Raw genomic sequence first — 18,488 nt, forward strand, 5'->3', positions numbered from 1 at the left:
TGTTTTCTTCTCCACATTATTTATCCAGCCTATCTTATCTAGATGGACCTGCAGAGATAATAATATGTGCATAAAATTGCAGATGGCCTTGACAACACCAAACAAAGTGGCACATAAGAACATGGCGACAATGGCGGCAACACCAACAAACTAACAAACAAAAAAGCCACTGACACACAAAATCTGAAAGAAGAGAAAAAATAAAGAAAAAAGAAAGAATCACCTGTTAATAGTTCAAGGTCTGTTTAGGAGTGTTTTCCGGATGAGTGTTTTAGGAGTGTTTTGGAGTGTTTTCGGGTGAGTCTGATGAGGTGCCACGCCCTGGCCCCAAAGTCCATCCTTGATACTCCCTCAGGACCACCTTGCTCTGCTTCCCCCGCCGCTCTATTGCACTGCATGCCCGCAGTGTTTTGCTTCAGTGTGTGTGTGGGGGGTGGGGGAGCTCAGCTCAGTCACACATCCCACACTGTGTCTCCGGTGCTGTCCCATGTAGGGTCATGGGTCAGTAAAAAAAATTTTTTTAATTAGAAAAAAGTTTAATTCTTCATAATACGTCCCCTTGAGCACCCTGTGTCCTCCTAGAAAATCTATTAAAGTGACCCCTTCAAAACTCCAAAATGTAGTTTGAGAATGTCCTGACCTTCCCTGAGAGGGCTGATTCATCGAAGCACTGCTGTTTCCGTGAGGTGGCATTTTCATAAACTTGCTGCCGCGCTTCAGTCATTTGGTAAAAATGTAATACTAGCCTTGCTTTCAAAATTGCTTTCCTCCATGGCACACACAGAAAGTATTCTTTGTTTGTTTGTTTGAACATACACTAATGAGACCAAGACAAGTGGATTGCTGAATTGCTGAGAGAACTTTTCTGGAGCCACCCACAGACGTGTTTCAACAAGTTTTGTTTGGAATAAACTCCTGCCAGTGTGCACTGAAACCCTAGAGGCAATACTTTTTGGCTTACCCTCCTATGTATACCAAAAACAAACAACCAAACAAATGGAGGCTCTGCTGTTGCATAGCTGATTCCAACTCATAGTCACCCTCTACAGGGTTTCGAGACCGCACGTCCCCTAGGATGTGCTTACGGCTCTTCTATGAAGGGCAGCTGACAGTGAGCCGCCCATCCCTCCCCCACACGACCAGGGCTCCTCCATCAGCTGTACACAACCTGCCCAATGGGAACCCAATAGGCTCTTTAAACGTTTACCGGAAGCACAATTTAAAAAAATTTTTTTAATGGTAGAGGAATCTGAGGGATGCTGAGAGATGCAGAATTTCAAGAAATAACGGCTTCCTGTTGCTAAAGGTTCAGGAAGACAAGGACAGAAATACACTTGTGAATTTGGGCAATGAAGACATCAGGGTGACCTAGAGAAAGGGCTTCACGTTAATGGTTGTAATGGAAGTCAGATGAGTCTGACTGCAGGATGAGTCCGGAGGAAAAGATAGGAGAATCAAAGATTTGGGACAGCACCTGAAGAAGCCTTTCTGGAGAAACTGGTACGAGAAATGATGGTGTGAGACTGCGTGGCAGCTAATGGGGAAGAAACTGTAGCAGCCCATGAACTTTGCGATCAGAATTTCTCTTAGGTCAGATGATGCAGTTTTTCACACAGCTAAGTCGCAAGACATGCAATTGACGGTGCGGGCACGAGTTTTCTACTTCTTTAAATGCTGCTGAGGAGCTTCCCAATAGCTTTTAGCACGTCTTTGAACTGCTGTCCTTACTTTTCCACGTTCACTCTGCTAACTTGATTGTCGTCTACCTCCATTTTGTGTCAAATCCAAAGAGTGGAGGCCTGAGTATCAGGCCTCGATTGCTAAGGAGTGGTTCCATTTCAGGGCCTCCCTCCGGGGAGGGAGGGTTCTGATGCGTGAAGGGGTGCCAATGGCCTTTCTGTGTTGCCTCATTGATAATGACGGCAGAATACCAATCTTACGTTTAGAGAAGAACTGTGGGGCTGACAGTGTTGTTACTTTGATTCAAAAGTTATAAATTGTGTGTGGTATTTGTAAATTACATTTCTGGAAGTTCTTTATAGTGCTTCCCAGTCACAAATGATGTAGATATGAGAAGATTAATTCTAAAGTATGACTCATTTAATTCTGTAGTACAAACAGAAAGAGGACAACATTGCCTAAAGAATTAGAATATAAAAAAATAAAATAAATAAAAAGAATTAAAATATAATTTATATCATAGGACATTTTACATACAGACTTATAAATCACTCATTTAATTAATTAAAATGTCATGCAAATATTTATTGAGAGCCTAATGCCTGCCACAGGTGTGGACAATATTATATGTGAGCAAAGAAGAATGAACCATCTAACTTTGCCTGAGAATGTCAGATAAGGCCTTGCATATGGTGGTGCTTGACCAGAGATTGGAAGAGTTCATGGGGATTTGCCAGGTGGACTACTTGGGGCAGGGAGAGTAGCATTGTATAGAATGAATTGGAATGGGTACAGGTGTTAAGCTGGGTTTTCTAGAGAAGTAAAACCAATAGCACTCATTTATGTATAAGAAAGAACTTTCTATCAAGAGAACAGCCCACCCAGCGGCTGACTAGGTAAGCCCTGTGGGGAACAACTATGGAGTGGACAAATCTGACCTCCTCTGGCTTCCCCTTTGCCAAGAAACAGAGGGCAGTCATGCCATCCCTCTTTACCTATTCTGACATAAACCATTCACCCTGTTGCACTTTACGTCTATTGTGATGTGGTAGTTACATGATCTGTTGTCAATCTAAGACTTAGAGTGAAGGGGTGGAGTTTAGCCTGTCAATCAGGTCGCAGCATGATGACCTCATTTGGATGTGCTAAGGAGAAAAATAGCTTGCTGGAGGCAGGACACACGCTCACTCCCTGTAAGATATTACTGACGAGAAGCCTGATGGAGCTACACTGATGCAGCCAGAGCCTGGGAATTGGAATAGCCACATGGAGACCCACGCCAGCCTGAGATTCTTCTACCACCACTGGATCCACAAGACTTTCCACCCAGTGGCCTGTGATCTTCCTGCATTCGGCGTCATTGCATGTGTTTCATGAGTCTGAAGAGGGATTTATAGATTGGTATCAGACATATGGGTTAATATCGGACTTATGGACTTGATCTGGACTGGGCTGGGATGTTTTCTCAATGTTCAATTGCTCTTGTATATAAAGCTCTTTCTTATATACATTTGAATGCCTCTAGATTTGTATCTCTAGTCAACCCAGACTAACACATGTGGGTTCAATAATTTATTGCATTGGCCACATAGAATTTACAGATTAAAAAAAAGAATTTACAGATAATCCTCATCATTAAGGGAGTTTATTGGAGAAATCAACAGGTTACCATAAGTCAGAATCTGTAAAGAGTAAGGAGACAGTCATTGGTTTCCTTAGCCAGCAGCCAAATTCCACCCCAGTCCTCAAACTCTAAGCCACTAGTGCCCTGGCCTTTGGCTCCATGGACCAGGAAGGCAGCCCACCTGTCAGTCTGTCCTTCAATTTCGGTCTCAGCACTGCTCCTCTGAGTCTTCCTGCCACAGCCTCAGAGGTGTCTGGTCTCAGGGGACTCTGCCACTTCAGACAGAGATTTTGAACATGGTCTTCCAAGGTCCTTGGAGTTTCTCTCTTAGCTGCTGCTTCAAAGGATGGCCAAGAAGGGAGGGATGGTAATGAAAACTGACCAATCCCCTCTCTTATTTGCGTAGTCCCCTCCTCTCATTTAGTGGGAGTTACGTAGAGACATTGGTAGAAAAGCCATATTAAAATATTTCACTCCCCAGGAGAGTAAGGGGAAAGGTGGGGGATAAAGCGGGAACTGATCACAATGATCTACATATAACCCCCTGGGGGGGGGGGGATGGATAACAGAAAAGTGGGTGAAGGGAGACGTCAGACAGTGTAAGACATGAAAAAACAATAACAATTTATAAATTTTCCAGGGTTCATGAGGGAGAGGGAAAATGAGGAGCTGATATCAAGGGCTCAAGCTGAAAGAAAATGTTTTGAGAATGATGATGGCAACATATGTTCAAATGTGCTTGACACAATGGATGTATGTATGGATTGTGATAAGAGCTGTATAAGCACCCAATAAAATTATTTTTAAAATGTTTTTTTCACTCCCCCAGAGGCAGATCCATCTCAGATCTGTGTGTCAGATGTTACACTGGAGGCCCTGCCTGACTTAAGCAGAAACAGGAAGCTGAAAGATAAACCATAATGTTAAAGCAGGAAGACCATGGTTGACGGATGCCGAGGTGGGTCAGCAGGTCAGATGCTAGGCTCTGATGGCTCCCAGGTCTGCAGGCAATAAGAGAGGCCACTGGTAGCTTCCAGGCTAGTAGGCCACATGGTGGGCTGGCAGCCCAGCTTGCAAGAAGTCAAGTGCAGGATTCAGGCCAGCAGGGAGAAAGGGGGAGAGAGTTCTGTGATATATATATATATATATATATATATATATCATACTCCCTAGAAGAAGACATCATCAGGTTGTGAGTAGAGTACGGAGTTGACTCTACTCTAATTTTCACATAACTTCTTGCTACATTATGATAGGTAACATTGTGGTGAAGTCTGACTTCACACTACTGAAGAGCCTGGCCCAGCTAAGTTGACATAAAACTTAATCATCACAGTGAGTCAAAAGGACAGGAAGCTGGAAGAAAAAGGAGAAGATTTTTGCAACCTATAGTTCAAGTGAGATACGATTGTCATCCTTTGTGACAGGTAATATACCAGGTGCTGAGCAGATGAAAAATGCGTATTCACCGACCTCATTGTCTGGGACGGGGGATAAAGTACAGAAGGGCTTATGCAAGGGAATATGAAAGAGAAAATCAGAAGAATTAAGGACAGTGGGAGAAATCATCTCCTTTGATGTGTGCCTTCACGAGCAAGCCAGAAATGGCCTTGTTTTGTTGGTTCCAGTCCATAAAAAGTTCTAGAAGTCCATGAAGGTACCTCTAGTTAGAATAGACAACCAAGTATCTTAAAGTTTTAGAAAACATATAGCCAGGTCATAATTAAATATTTTCCATCATAGAAGGCTAAGAGGTCAACAGAAATTCATTTCTTTTCTAATATTTATTTTGAAAACCTATTTGTTCATTCCCTAGAGCCACTCATGAGATGTTCAGTTTTTAATGACTCACTTGGCTCCTTTCCACCATTCTTCTACTTTGGAGCCATTAATTGTTCATCTATAGATTCAGCCCCACCCGATGCTCTGAAATTAAAGATATTTCTAGTCCAACCATATTTAATAAGCTCTAGTCTAATGGATTAATCATCTAATCTTCTTAGGCAATGATCAAGCACTGTTCCAGTATCTGGGCTCTCCTTTTGCCCTTTATGACCAACCCTCCAGGGTTCAGGCCTGCCCTCAAAGGCCTCATCAAGTTGAGCCCCCTTGCCTACTGCTAAACTTCCCTCATTAAGACCTTGTTTCTTACTTTCCAAATGACTCCTACTGTCGCTGACACCTTCCATGACAACCTGTCACAATTTGATGAATCTGTCCAGTCTCTGGATCCTTGCCTTTTGGGGTCTGGTCTGTCTAGCCATTTCCTAAGCTCTGGGTCTGACCTAGTTTTCTTTCAAATCAAGAGAAGTGTTAACCTGGAGGAGGCTCAGAGTTTCAAGCCTCTCCACTCCTCAGCTCTTGTCCCACTTGCAAAAAAGATTTCAGGCAAGGGACAACATTCAGACAAGAATCATTGAAAAGATTTGAACAGAAAGAGTAAGCTTATTGAAGGAGGATACTTTGGAAAAGATAGCCAAAGGGCCCTTGGCTAGTCTAAAGGCCTAGCAAAACATAAAGCTAGGTCTTCTATTCTGTTAGGGTGGACCTCCCATCATGGGCGAGCTGACTGGTGGCTCTTCTGTCATTGGCTGGTCCTCCATAGTGTCCCCTCTCTCTTTTCAGGTGTGTGCCATTCCGCACCCCAGCACCCCTGATTCCTGCTGTGCTCTTGTCTCAGACCCAAACTCCACGCTCAGTCATTGTAGTGGTTGTGTGAACACCCTGTTCTCTGCCCGCACCCCTGCCCCATTTCGTTATCTTCACTATGTCAGGTCTCATCCAGTGATGAGAAAATGCATTGTGTCCTGCCCTTCACATCCTTTGTGCTAGCAGACATGCTCAGAAGCTTGTCTCCACCTCTCTTGTGTGTGCAAGCTTCCTGCCAGCTTCCTTCCACTATCACCTCTTCTCCCCTTGCCGGTCTCTGACTGGACAACAGAAAGTTTAAAATGTTTCCAGTTTTAAAAATATAACTTATTCTTGATCCTCTTGATCACTGTAGTATACCTGTTAGGATCATTTAAGCCATGCAACGGTAACAAACAACCCCAAATTTTATCAGCTCAAGACATCAGAGGTTCTTTTTCTTGTGTGTGTTACGCAGCCCTTAGGAGTCAGCTGGGGGCCCTTAGGAGTCAGCTGGGGGCTCTGCTGTCCTAGACTCTGCTTGGCAGGCCTTACTTTGAGACTCTGGCTATAAAATGCCACAATCTGGAACCTCTGCCTGCGTGGCAGTCAAAGAAAAGAGAGCTGCCTTGGTCTGTAAAGGTACCAACCTGGAGATGACTCACATCACCCCCACCAAAAACTCCGCTGACGAAGAATACCATCTACGGTGTGTCAGGAAGGAGACAAGACCCGGACATTGACAAATAGTGCCAAGAATTATTCAATCTGGCATGGATTTTTTTTTTTTTTTGCTGGCAGATTAGCTGGGCCCCTTTTTATCTTGTTCACAAACTTGTAAATAAAACAAAATGTGACAACTGAAAATTGTATGCATAGTACTAGGCCTGGAAGATACTCTGAGATTAATCATAGTCGATAATCAAGTAAAACCTGTTGGGAAATTGGCTCACCTTGTGGATAGCCATCTAAGCTCTGTTAGCATAAGGTATACCTGCAATATCCTAAAGAGAAAGAACGTGCTTAATTTATTCAATTCAGAGTTTCTTCATTTACTTAACCACATTTTTGTTGTAGTAAAACTTATCAACCTACAGGAAGCACTTTGGTAAATACTGCATTATGTCTTTTAGCTTTATTACAACCCCATGAAAAAGCAAGTGTCACAACTGAGTTTTTTGTTGTATGTTAGTTGTCTAAAAGATTTTATTGGAAAGAAGATGAAAATGATCAGTTTTGATCATCTATGAATTTCAATTACATATTTTAGTTCCCCACAGATGATTCAGATTTTTGACATGATTATGTGTTTTCTAAAAAAAATCTTTTTGAAATGTTTAGCTGCATAATGAATGAACACACACAAATCCAAGCATCGATTTGCATATCATTTCTTTTAAAGTAGAACTTCATAGTAGTGTTATCAATGAAGATGATGAGTTCCAACTAGTGTAAACTTGAGTGTTGCCTCTCTTAGTTTCTTTCATAATCATTTTAATTCTAAAATCAACTTCTTGCAAAGGCATAGGTATGGCACATGCCCTAAGCACCATCTTGAAGGGTGGCACCATTGAGTGGATTCTATTGACCATCAGTTTCTACCACTAGCTGTGAGAGATCATTCAGCAAGTTAAAACTACTGCTTTCATATCATAGCGCTTTCCTGGGTCAAGGCAAACTGTGCGACATTGCTATCTTGAATGGAAAGAGACAAACTGAAAAGAATAACTTGGAGCACACGCTTGACCAATTTTCATCAGTGAAAGCAAGGTGTTGTTGTAATACTCAAACTGTGGCATAATGTGTTAAGTCAGCGATTAGAAAGCTGGACTTGGGTTTTTTTCTGTTGTTTTTATGGCAAAGTTATCTAAAAGATGGGTGTCAGATGTTTGGACAGAGGTGAAATTCAGTGCTTGCTAAAGGCGCTAATTTCCGTAGATACCATCTGACTTCAAAGGATAGCTTTTTCAAGCATGTATAAATTAAATGCATTTAGTTTTGCAATTGTTGAATTGTTAGGTGTGGTTATTGATTGTAATTTAGTATGATTGCACTTAAGATCTGTATACAAGATGTTCATATATGGATAGTCAGTTGTGTCACTTCTCAATGTCACCAGTCCATTAATCAAAGGTATAGGCCCGCAGACACTGCCCGTCTTACAATTCTGGATCACAAACAAATTGAGAAATAGCGCTGACAGGTGGAATGCCCCAACATCATAATTATTACCAAGAAAACTCTACTTCAAGAACTAATAGACTTCACACTGAATCCTAAAATCAAAATCACAACAAAAATGTCTTCATTTCCTGAGAATAAAAATAATAAGCTTTAAACTCTCTAACTTTACTATAATGGTTCTACCCTTCCCACCCCGCCACCACTCCTTTTTTTTTTTTTAAGCTGTCTTGTAACATTACACACTTACACAAAATCCCTTAGGCCATTCACTTGGGTGGGTGGGGGGGAGCAGGATCTAATTTAGCACTTATGTACAAGTCTTTACTGCTTTTACTACCCTTAAAACGTGATACCATACTTTTTGATCTGTCTCCTTTTAAAAATGTATTTTCTCTTTATTTAAAAAAGATTCGGTCACATTGGCTTAGCACATTACACATTTTTAGCATTAGACATATTTGCTCTCCCATAGTCATCCTTTTTCAGAGTATAAGTTTCTTGTAGTATTTTTATAATTTTCTCCATGCTCACCCAGCAGTGCCTTTCATTTTAATTTTTACTAGCCAAGGGATTGATAACTTTCTTCTAGTATGTGTATATATATATGTATATCTCCTAGAAAATTCTCTCTTCACTGCCCTACCCTACAAACACAAACCACCACCACCACCACCAGTAATAATAATCATCTAATCTTCCAGATTAAAATGACAGTCAACTCCCACCACAAGTCTAAACCAGGTCTGGAGTACAGCACAGTATTGTGGTTTATCAAAAGTAGTAACAGTTGCTTATTTACAAGAGACCTAACTAGCATTTCTGTCCTGCTTTGTTTGCTTAAAGTGGCTCAAACTTCACCATCGATTGCAAACTTAAGACATCTGCTGCTCCCAAGTTCATTCAGCATTCAGGATAGAGCGTGGAAGTTGGAGAGCCCAGACTTTACCTCATGTAATTTGTTCATGGGTTCAGATCATCCTCAAATGAGAAAGAAAGATACAAGGAAGAAACTTTTCAGAAGGCAAATTTCTTAGTTTTAAGTGGCTCAGTGGGGAAATGGAAGTGACGAGGTTTCGATCACGGTGTGTGGGAAAGGTACTTCAAATAAGAACAAGTAACTGAAATACCATCACTCAAAATTCTGAAATTTCAAATAAAAGTGGCAGAATGATAGAGTGGAGCCCTAATAGTGTAATGGTTATGCATTCGGCTGCTAACTTGCCAGGTCAGCAGTTCAAAACCAGCAGCTGTTCTTTGGCAGCTACGCCCATAAAGAACCACAGTCCCCAAAACTCACAGCAGCAGTTCCACCCCTCCCTCTAGGATCACTAGGAGTAGGCATCGACTCCGTAGCAGTGAGGTTGGGTTTGGGTTTGGGTACAGTAATGCATCATGCCGAAGATAATTTCATCCAGGGCCATTGCTTCCCATTTTATTTATAAGTTGATGATTCAGACAATTACAACTAGGTGACTAATATCTTAGTAAATCTGAAGTCAAGGCAGGTTAGGATCTCAAAGAATTTATTTAGTTGAAAGAATATTTCTATTAAGAGTATTATTATACCATTATGGTTTTATTGAGCTTCTCAATTAACTATAAACTAGTTTCCCAATGATACCTGTCATCATAGAAACACCTGTTGACTCAGCTTCAGCCACAGCTTTCTTCGCTCCATGAAACTGCTAAGTCATCGGGAGAAAGGTTGTAGCTGAAAACCCATCGTGGCTACCCTCTTTTAATGGCACTGCTAGTCTGTAACCAACAGATTTTCAGCTGATTAACTGGAGAGTCATTGGCTTGTTTCCGACTGCTTCAGTAGACTCCCAACTCTGACAAAGTAGAGTTCAGTTGTACCCCCACTGACACCCAGAGAGTTCTAAAGAACCGCCCCTGCTCTCTATGCCTCTCAATTCAATTCTGATCGGAGATAGGCACCACCTGGTCACCGCTGTCCAAGAATGTGTGCCTTATCCAAGAAGAAAGGTCTAGATTTCTGTACTGATCTTCTTTGGTTTCTCCTATGTGTCTCTTTGTAATTCCTATTAGAGAGCCTAATGGTAAACTTCTCAAAGGCAGGGCTGTGTTTTCTAGCTTTTTTGATTTCCCATATCTACAATTCTTCATTGATGTTGAATTTTAGATTATTCTGTGTTAGGCTGGGTTGTCTAGAGACACAAAACCAGTGACACTCTTATATGTATAAGAAAGAACTTTATATCAAGAAGTAATTTTATATCAAGAAAACATCCCAGCCCAGTTGAACTCAAGTTCATGGGTCCGGGGCTGGCCAGAGACCACTTCAGGCTCACGTAGGGGAAGGCAGGTGATACAGAAAGGTGAAGTGGGAAGCAGGGGTCCAGGACTATGGAAACATTGCACGGCGCCTACAACTCCTAAGGTCAGCGGCCCACCTGGGGACACCCCTGGAGGCAGAGTCCCAGCAAGGACAGCAAAGGGCAAGGGACAGAGAAGTTCTCATGGTCTCGATTATAGAAAAGGCCCCACCCCAAAGAAACATCATGAGGCTGTGGCCCGATTGGTAGGCTGAATCCACCCCTAAGGTTTCACACAGGTTACAGTTGACCTCAAATCTAACTGCCACCTCCCCCTGCTTGACTACAGATGTATTGTTGTTTTGTACGTCCCTGCACAAAATGAAAGCTGTTACGGCTGGCAGAGACGAGAGTTTTATATTCCTTTCTTATCCTCTGTTCTTTCAAAATCCTGGAATTGGCTGAGACCTTTTTACTTTATTATTGGGTTGTGAATTATGAATGTGAATTAGGATTTCATTTCTTATATTCCTATAAAATGACAGCTCCTCTCGCTGTGTTTGAGCGGCTCTTACCCCCTCCCCCAGGACTGCCGCAGTGGCTCGTCCAGCCTTCATGGTGACCACGTGCGACCGAAAGGCCGCGATCAGAAATGACCCAGGCCTCGGTGGGGTGCGCTGCTCAGGCGCTGGCGAAATAGAACATAGAGAAGGACATTGCAGCCCACAGCCAGAAGGAGTTGGACAAGAAGTACCATCCCACTTGGCACTGCATTGTGGGCAGAAACGGTGGTAGTTACGTGACACATGAAGCTAAGCACTTCCTCTACTTCTACCTGGGCCACGTGGCCATCCTTCTGTTCAAATCTGGGTAAAGCATGCGTTGTGCCCACACACCCAGGCAGGCGTCCAAAACCAAGGACCGCCGCCTCCATCCAAACACCAGAGCCTGCACCGGGCACACCTGCATCTTCTGCAGCCTGGCTCCGGGCACACCTGCATCTTCGAACCTTGCTTGTGCTGGTGGGTACAGGACCTCCTCTGTGCTCTCTTGTTGGGTTATAAAGCAATTTGCAAAACGGGGAGAAAAAGAAAAGAAAGATTACAAATCAGGCTGCTAAGCGAGTCCGCAGTTCTAACTGAAAAAAGACTCGGCTTCTGCTCCTGTGAAGATGTATAGACTTGGCGGCGGTGAGTGGCTGGGGGTTAACCTCCAGACTTGATGTGGTGATGATTGTACATTTCTCCTTGATACGATTGAACGATTGAACTACTGAATTGTATGATATGCAAATTATGTACCAATAAAACTGCTCCAAAAATAATTACCGCCTCAGAAACCCAAAGGGGCAGCTCTACCCTGTCCTGTGTGGTCACTGTGATTCAGAATGCACTCAATAGGAGTGAAAATGTCTGTAGCCCTCCAGGGTCATCCCTCCCTTTAATGTTTAGGTAAGAGGTAATAGAACCTCCATCGAAAGGAGTTCCGGAAGTTCAGGCCGTCCGCTAGGTGTCATGGCGTTACTCGGGAAGCTGTCACTCACATGTTCCTCAAATCCATCCTGGTATTTGAAGCGAACCCTTTGTGAGCAACTGCTTCACATTTCTCACTGAATTACCCCTGGCTACAGCTTTTTTGGTCCTCTCAAAGTGTAAATACAGATTCCTCTAAAAGCATAGAAATGGGTCGTCCCCTCTCTCCCTTTAATTCAGAAAACACTGACAGCATCTTAAAGCATACTTCACCAAGAACTGAGTAACCTGTCATGGAGTATAATAAAAGAGAAAAAAATAAACATATTGAGAAATATGTAAGATTGTATATGTAAGAAATTCATTCTAAAACCTAAAGTCTCTTCACATGCCTTTGAAAGGACATCTACTGGGCTCCTTCTGGGGGCCAGGCAAAGGCCCTGGTGGCATAGTGGCACAGTGGATTGCAAAGTGGCTCACTGACTACAAGATCAGAGGGTTGACCATTCATGGCAGTCATTCCCCAAGAGAGAGAAGGCCGAGGCTTTCTGCGCAGTGAAGAATCTCAATCCTGGAAGCCCATTCTGTCCTATTGGGTCTCTATGGGTCAGAATTGATTCTTGCGCAGAGCGCTTGACTTTGGCTTTCAGTTTAGGCTGAGATGTTCCTAGTATTCACTTAATCTCCTTTGGACAAGGTTCTTCCCCTTTCGATCTTTTCTCTCCGAATGAACAGCTTCCCAATCCTAGTGTGAGGCTCAACCAAAGGAAGAAAAGCCCAGGTCATACAAATTTCTTCTGACAGATACATAATCACATACAAATTTCTTCTGAGAGATATATAATCACATACAAATTTTTTCTGATAGATATATAATCGCCAAAGAATCAGTGGATTTGTCTATCTAATTTTTTTATGCCTTTATTAAAGCTTGCCAAATGAGGATGAACAAAGGATTTGGATGTTTCCTCAACGATTTAATGTTTTTTTAGTCTACTTAACATGTTATATAAAATTATTTATATTTTTAAAAGTATTGATATAAAAGTAATGGTGGGGTTAGTTATTCATTTGGAATGAATAACTTTATTCATTTACTTAATTTACACATATCCAATTTCAGGAACAGTCTTTACTTAATTAACAAATATCCAACTCATGAGATACTATTCCTTCTGAAACAAAAAAGGCCAGTACCCCAAAGCATATTCATCTTCTACACTTGGTGCAGAAGGTGCAGGTGGAATGTTTGATCATGTAAAACAGTTTATCTACTCTTTCAACCATCAATAATTTAAGACTAATAAGATTTAAAGGCATAGAATCTTCCCACAATAGCATCCTTAACCATTTTTAAAGCCTTATCTGTTTATAAATTATTTTCCCTTTTGTATGCAAAAGAGCTGTAAAGCTTGCTTTCTCCATTTTCTTACATCCAAGCATTATCTCATCACCATAAAACTTACTGGGTAACTCCTAAGAGCCTTCATAATTGTATCCTTGGAGCACTGAACTGATCTTAGATGTGGGAGGCATTAAGTTAATAAGGGATTGGCTTACACTTACTAACTTTTCAGAAAAAACACTTATTATCAGAAAGAAGAGATGGAGCTATGTGATATTTTGTTGGCGAAAGAGCTACTTTGTAAAACACCTGTAAGCCCCTGTTCTAAGGGAGCTTGTGCTTATTCAGCCAATGAACTTTGTCTTCTTCTGATGGGTTTGGTGGGTTTGTTCAGAAAAAAGCTCCTGGAAGTTCCTCTGCAATTATTTTGAATTCTTAAATCTTATTTTGAATCCTGGCAGTTTCTGTGGTACCAATCATTCGGTAAACTGTCAGGACAGCTAACTGAAAGGTTGCAGGTCCAAATACACTCAGAAGCAGCTAGATAGACAGGCCTGGTGAACTCCTTCTAAAAGAGCAGTCACTGGAAACTGTGCAGGACAGCTGTAATCTAGCACACATGAGTTTTTGTGAGTCAGAATCAACTCCGGCAATTTATTTTTTAAAACATAGTATTCAATTATTTGACCCACTTTCTTTGTTTACTGTAAATACTCTAATGCAAGTAATACTACAATTCAATAAGAGTTGAAGGAGAAGTGTGGCTTAAAAACATTTTAATATGCATATTTAAAATATATATTGTCTCTGATTCACTTTAGAGACCTCATTATCATTTCATGATAGAGAACATTATAAACCATCCCCCTGGAGCATAAGGTAATCCTACTGCTAGAGTCATTAATTATCTGGAAAGATAATCAAATGGGGGGAAAGGGTTTGGATACCACCTCAACAACTGATTATAGTTTCCTCTTTTCTGCTTAAATCTTATATGTAATCCCAAAGTTAAATTAACAGTTGCCATGCATATAGTTTTGATAAAATGTCCTCACCTAATACATTTTTTAATTTCAACACTAGTTTAAAAATGTAGACATGTACTAACAAAATTAATTTCTTCTTTCAGTTAAAAAATAAGTAAGACTAGAAGCACAATCATTAGAAATGTCACTTATTTTAGACTCATGTATCTAACTATTAAATAAGCCTTATTCCATGCCCCCCACCTTGGCCCCCAAAAAGTCATTATAGAATGACAGTATATGTCTATTCCTAAGTAACTTAAATCTTAATTGTAATTATACCTGACCTTCTGATGAATACCCAGGGACAGCAAAGACATGCCTGAACAGGTGAATTAGCACACAATTAAACGACATCCATGTCCCGTGGATTGCACTTTTACACAGCTCTAACCGTGACTATTTTCGATTGCACAATTTTTTTTATCATTTTATTAGGGGCTCATGCAACTCTTTTTTTTGTTTTTTGTTTTGCTCATACAACTCTTATCACAATCCATACATACATCAATTGTGTGAAACGCATTTATACATTCATTGCCCTCATCATTCTCAAAACATTTCCTCTCCACTTAAGTCCCCGACATTAGGTCCTCATTTTTCCCCTCCCTCCCCGCTCCCCCCTCCCTCATGAGCCCTTGATAATTTATAAATTATTATTTTGTCATATCTTGCCCTGTCCGACGTCTCCCTTCACCCACTTTTCGGTTGTCCGTCCCCTGGGGAGGAGGTCACATATAGCTCCTTGTAATTGGTTCCCTCTTTCCAACCCACTCTCCGTCTACCCTCCCAGTATTGCCAGTCACACCACTGGTCCTGAAGGGATTATCCACCCTGGATTCCCTGTTTCCAGTTCCTATCTGTACCAGTGTACATCCTCAGGTCTAGCCAGACTTGCAAGGTCGAATTCGGATCATGATAGTGGGGGGAAGGAAGCACTTAGGAACTGGAAGAAAGTTGTGTTTTTCATCATTGCTACATCGCACCCTGACTGGCTCATCTCCTCCCCGAGACCCCTCTGCAAGGGAATCTCCAGCGATTACACAATTTTTTAAAGCAGTATTTTTTTGGATGTTACACACGCATATGCAAGACATTTTTTTTTCTGGCCACTGAACATTCAAAAAATGTTATGAGAACCTAATTTCTTCCCACACCCATCCCCAGTCTTTACTGTGTTGCCCGATGAAGATGACATTTTCCAAATATTGTGGTCTAGTCAGGGTTGCAACAATCATAAGCCAGTCTTTAGGAATTCTGTGCTTATGGTAAGTTTTATCAGACCAGTATTTTAACCTGAGAATAAGAAAGCATATGTAAAATTGTAGTATCCAATGAACCATTCCGCTACCCTTTGAGGTTTTTTTCCCAGTGGTTTTATTGGCATATACTTTATGTAGCATACAATTCAATTTTTCAGTCCTATTAAGAAGACTTGTACAATCATCACCACAATCAATTTCCAAACATTTTCTTCTCATGCCCATTGTTGTTTCTCACCCCCCCCCATTCTCCCTGTCATAGTAATCCAGTTACCATGGCTATAGATTTACCTATCCTAGATTTCACATACAGAAACCATACAAAACACAAAGAGGAATCAAACAAGCAAACAAAAACAAGCCAATAACAATAACTAGGTAAAACAGAAAATCTGAATAAAAAAGAAAGCAGAAAATATTAAAAACCGAAACGTTTTAAAATGGGTCATAGGGAAATCAAATGATTAAGTATTATATTTTAATCTGCCATAATTGACATTGCAATGCTCTTTGTCTGAGAGTAAGGCTATTCACATCCCTCCACTTTTCTCAGAGAGGACTCACCAGAGACTTAATCCCATGTGGGAACCCCGCAAATGGGTTTCGGGTGTCCGCTGTCAACCATTGCCTTCTGCAAACCTGTTGTTCACAATTTAAGTTCTGATACAATTTTCTTCTTGGGATTAGGATTTTACTATTTACATCCTTGAATTCCACAGGCTGCCATGCTTCTTTCATGTTGGTTTAGTTGATGCCTCATTTAGATGGCTGTTTGTTTGAAGACTAACCTTTCTGCCTCCAGCAGCTATTTTTCCTGATACCCAGACACCATCTAATTGCTTCACCACACTTTGCTATAGCATCTGTATCTGTAGTGACCACGTCATGAGGGTATCCAGTAGGACCATATCATAAAAACAAAATTTTCTTAGATCGGGGCTAGAATTAAGTGTGAGCCCCAAATCATCCATATATTTACAGTTTATATATGTCCCTGATTAACTTTAGACATCTTCATCGTTTTATGATAGAGAACATCATAAACCATCCCCCTGGGGCATAAAGTAATTCTATTGATAGTGTCATTAATTTTGCCAATGGCATAGACTGTCGAGAAAAGGAAATTATATAAATATTGGCAAACTTCACCCCACACTGTATGAATTGTTGACTTGCACAGATTAAACTTGTAAATAATTGGACACTATTTACATGAAAAATAAGGATTGGTGATAGGGCAAAATTGTCAAGAATACTCATTTAGAAGGGTAAAACCATGCTTACCAGATTGATACATGTTGTAAGAAAGCAAGGCGGACATGAAAATAGTAGATACATGGTAGTCCTGGGTCACTACTCATTGTGCAACCTCAAAGCAAGAGATCTGAACCCAAGTCCAATGACCACCGATTCCATAACCTTATGATAGCAGTCATCTGCTCCTTTTCACACTGGGGCATTTCAGCCTCAAGTTCAAGGGTTCCTTAAATCTGCTACAGTTATTTATGGCAGGTCCGATCCCATGGGCCTCTCATCATGTCCCATGCCAAATCAAATTGTAACCCTGAATCATTGCCTGGCTTTACCTCCATGGACTTCAGGCACTGAAGCGGGTTACACAGTGAAAAAAAGAAAAAAAATTCTGCTACTGTTGAATTTTCAGTGAAGCCCAGTTTTCTTAGTGGAGTTTCCACATCTAAACCTTCTGGTGTGGCTTATGAAGGATGTTGTGTGCCTCAAAAGAACAGAGTATTAAGTCCCAGGAGTCTATAGCACATGACGTGGGCCACCAAAAGCTGGACAGAAACTAGGCCAAACCTGTCCAATTAGGAACATAGTGCCAGGCACATTCTCCCCTTGAGCTTGGTAGAAGTATTAATAAACATTTTTGTTTTGTTTTTTCGCCTATAAAAAAATTGCTCCACCTGCCTTATCCACCAACATAAGTATAATCAGGCCATACATGACCCCTTCCTCCGATCTGAACTCGACTTTTCAGTAAGTTTCTCTCAGCACTCTTGTAGGAGTGTTTGTTGATTTGGAGTAACCTCAGCATAATGTTTTATGGCCACAAGTGAATGATCCCCTCCCTGAACCCCGTCTTGAAAACCTGACATCAGTTGAGTTGAGCTCTCCTCTCTTGAAGTGGTTTTGAAGATGTACATATAAAGATGATAACATATGGTTCATGGGCAGTAGGCAGGCTCTCTGCCTGGTTGCTTAGGAGACCAGATAAGATTACCTGACCTGAAAGCAGAAGCTTGCCTTCGCCTTAGTGTTTATCCTTTTAGAAGTGGACTCATACAGTATATATCCTTTTGTGCTTAACTAACTTTATTCAGCATAATGGTTTCCAGGTCCCTCAATGTCATGAGGTCTTTCAGGTTTTCATCACTGTTTTTTAGGAATGTGTAGTGTAGGTACCAGAGTTTCTTTATCCATTCTTCCCCTCATGGGCATTTGGGCTCTTTCCAGCTTCTTGTTATTGTGAACTACGCTAGAATAAACAAAGGAGGGCATACATCTGTTCATGTTCTGTCTCTTATGTCTGTGGGGTATATATTCAGCAAAAGTTATGATAGGTTTATTATGTGATATAGTCTTCCATAGGAACATGTGGGCAGAATTTAATCAGGTCACAGCTTGATTGGAGGGCAATGTAGATAATGGTTCTCTGAGGCTGGCTTCTTCCCCTCTTACACCCTGGTAAGCAGACCAGCGTGTTGCTGCTTGAGTTAGTCCTTTGGCTCAACTCTGCGCTGTGTTACCTGTGGCCCAAGCCAACCCATGGATCCTGTCGCCTAGCTGTGCATTGCTAGAGCTTAAGGCTACATCAGGACCTGCTTCTCTACACTGCCATAGGACTCTTTTTAAAAAAAATAATTTTATTAAGGGCTCATATAACGCTTATCACAATCCATACATACATCAATTGTGTGAAGGGCATTTATACATTCATTGCCCTCATCATTCTCAAAACATTTCCTCTCCA

General features: G+C 41.3%; 1 non-coding gene across 1 annotated transcript; it reads left to right on the plus strand.

Moving 5' to 3' along the window:
• Positions 1 to 16,988: 16,988 nt before the first annotated feature.
• Positions 16,989 to 17,120, plus strand: LOC115869126. Its single transcript, XR_004046010.1, has one exon. It is a non-coding gene; the product is annotated as a small nucleolar RNA SNORA42/SNORA80 family (small nucleolar RNA).
• The last annotated feature ends 1,368 nt before the right edge of the window (positions 17,121 to 18,488 follow it).

This window comes from Echinops telfairi, unplaced genomic scaffold (genome assembly GCF_000313985.2).
Source record: "Echinops telfairi isolate 266 unplaced genomic scaffold, ASM31398v2 ScPeMD7_21;HRSCAF=78, whole genome shotgun sequence".
NCBI classification, from domain to species: domain Eukaryota; kingdom Metazoa; phylum Chordata; class Mammalia; order Afrosoricida; family Tenrecidae; genus Echinops; species Echinops telfairi.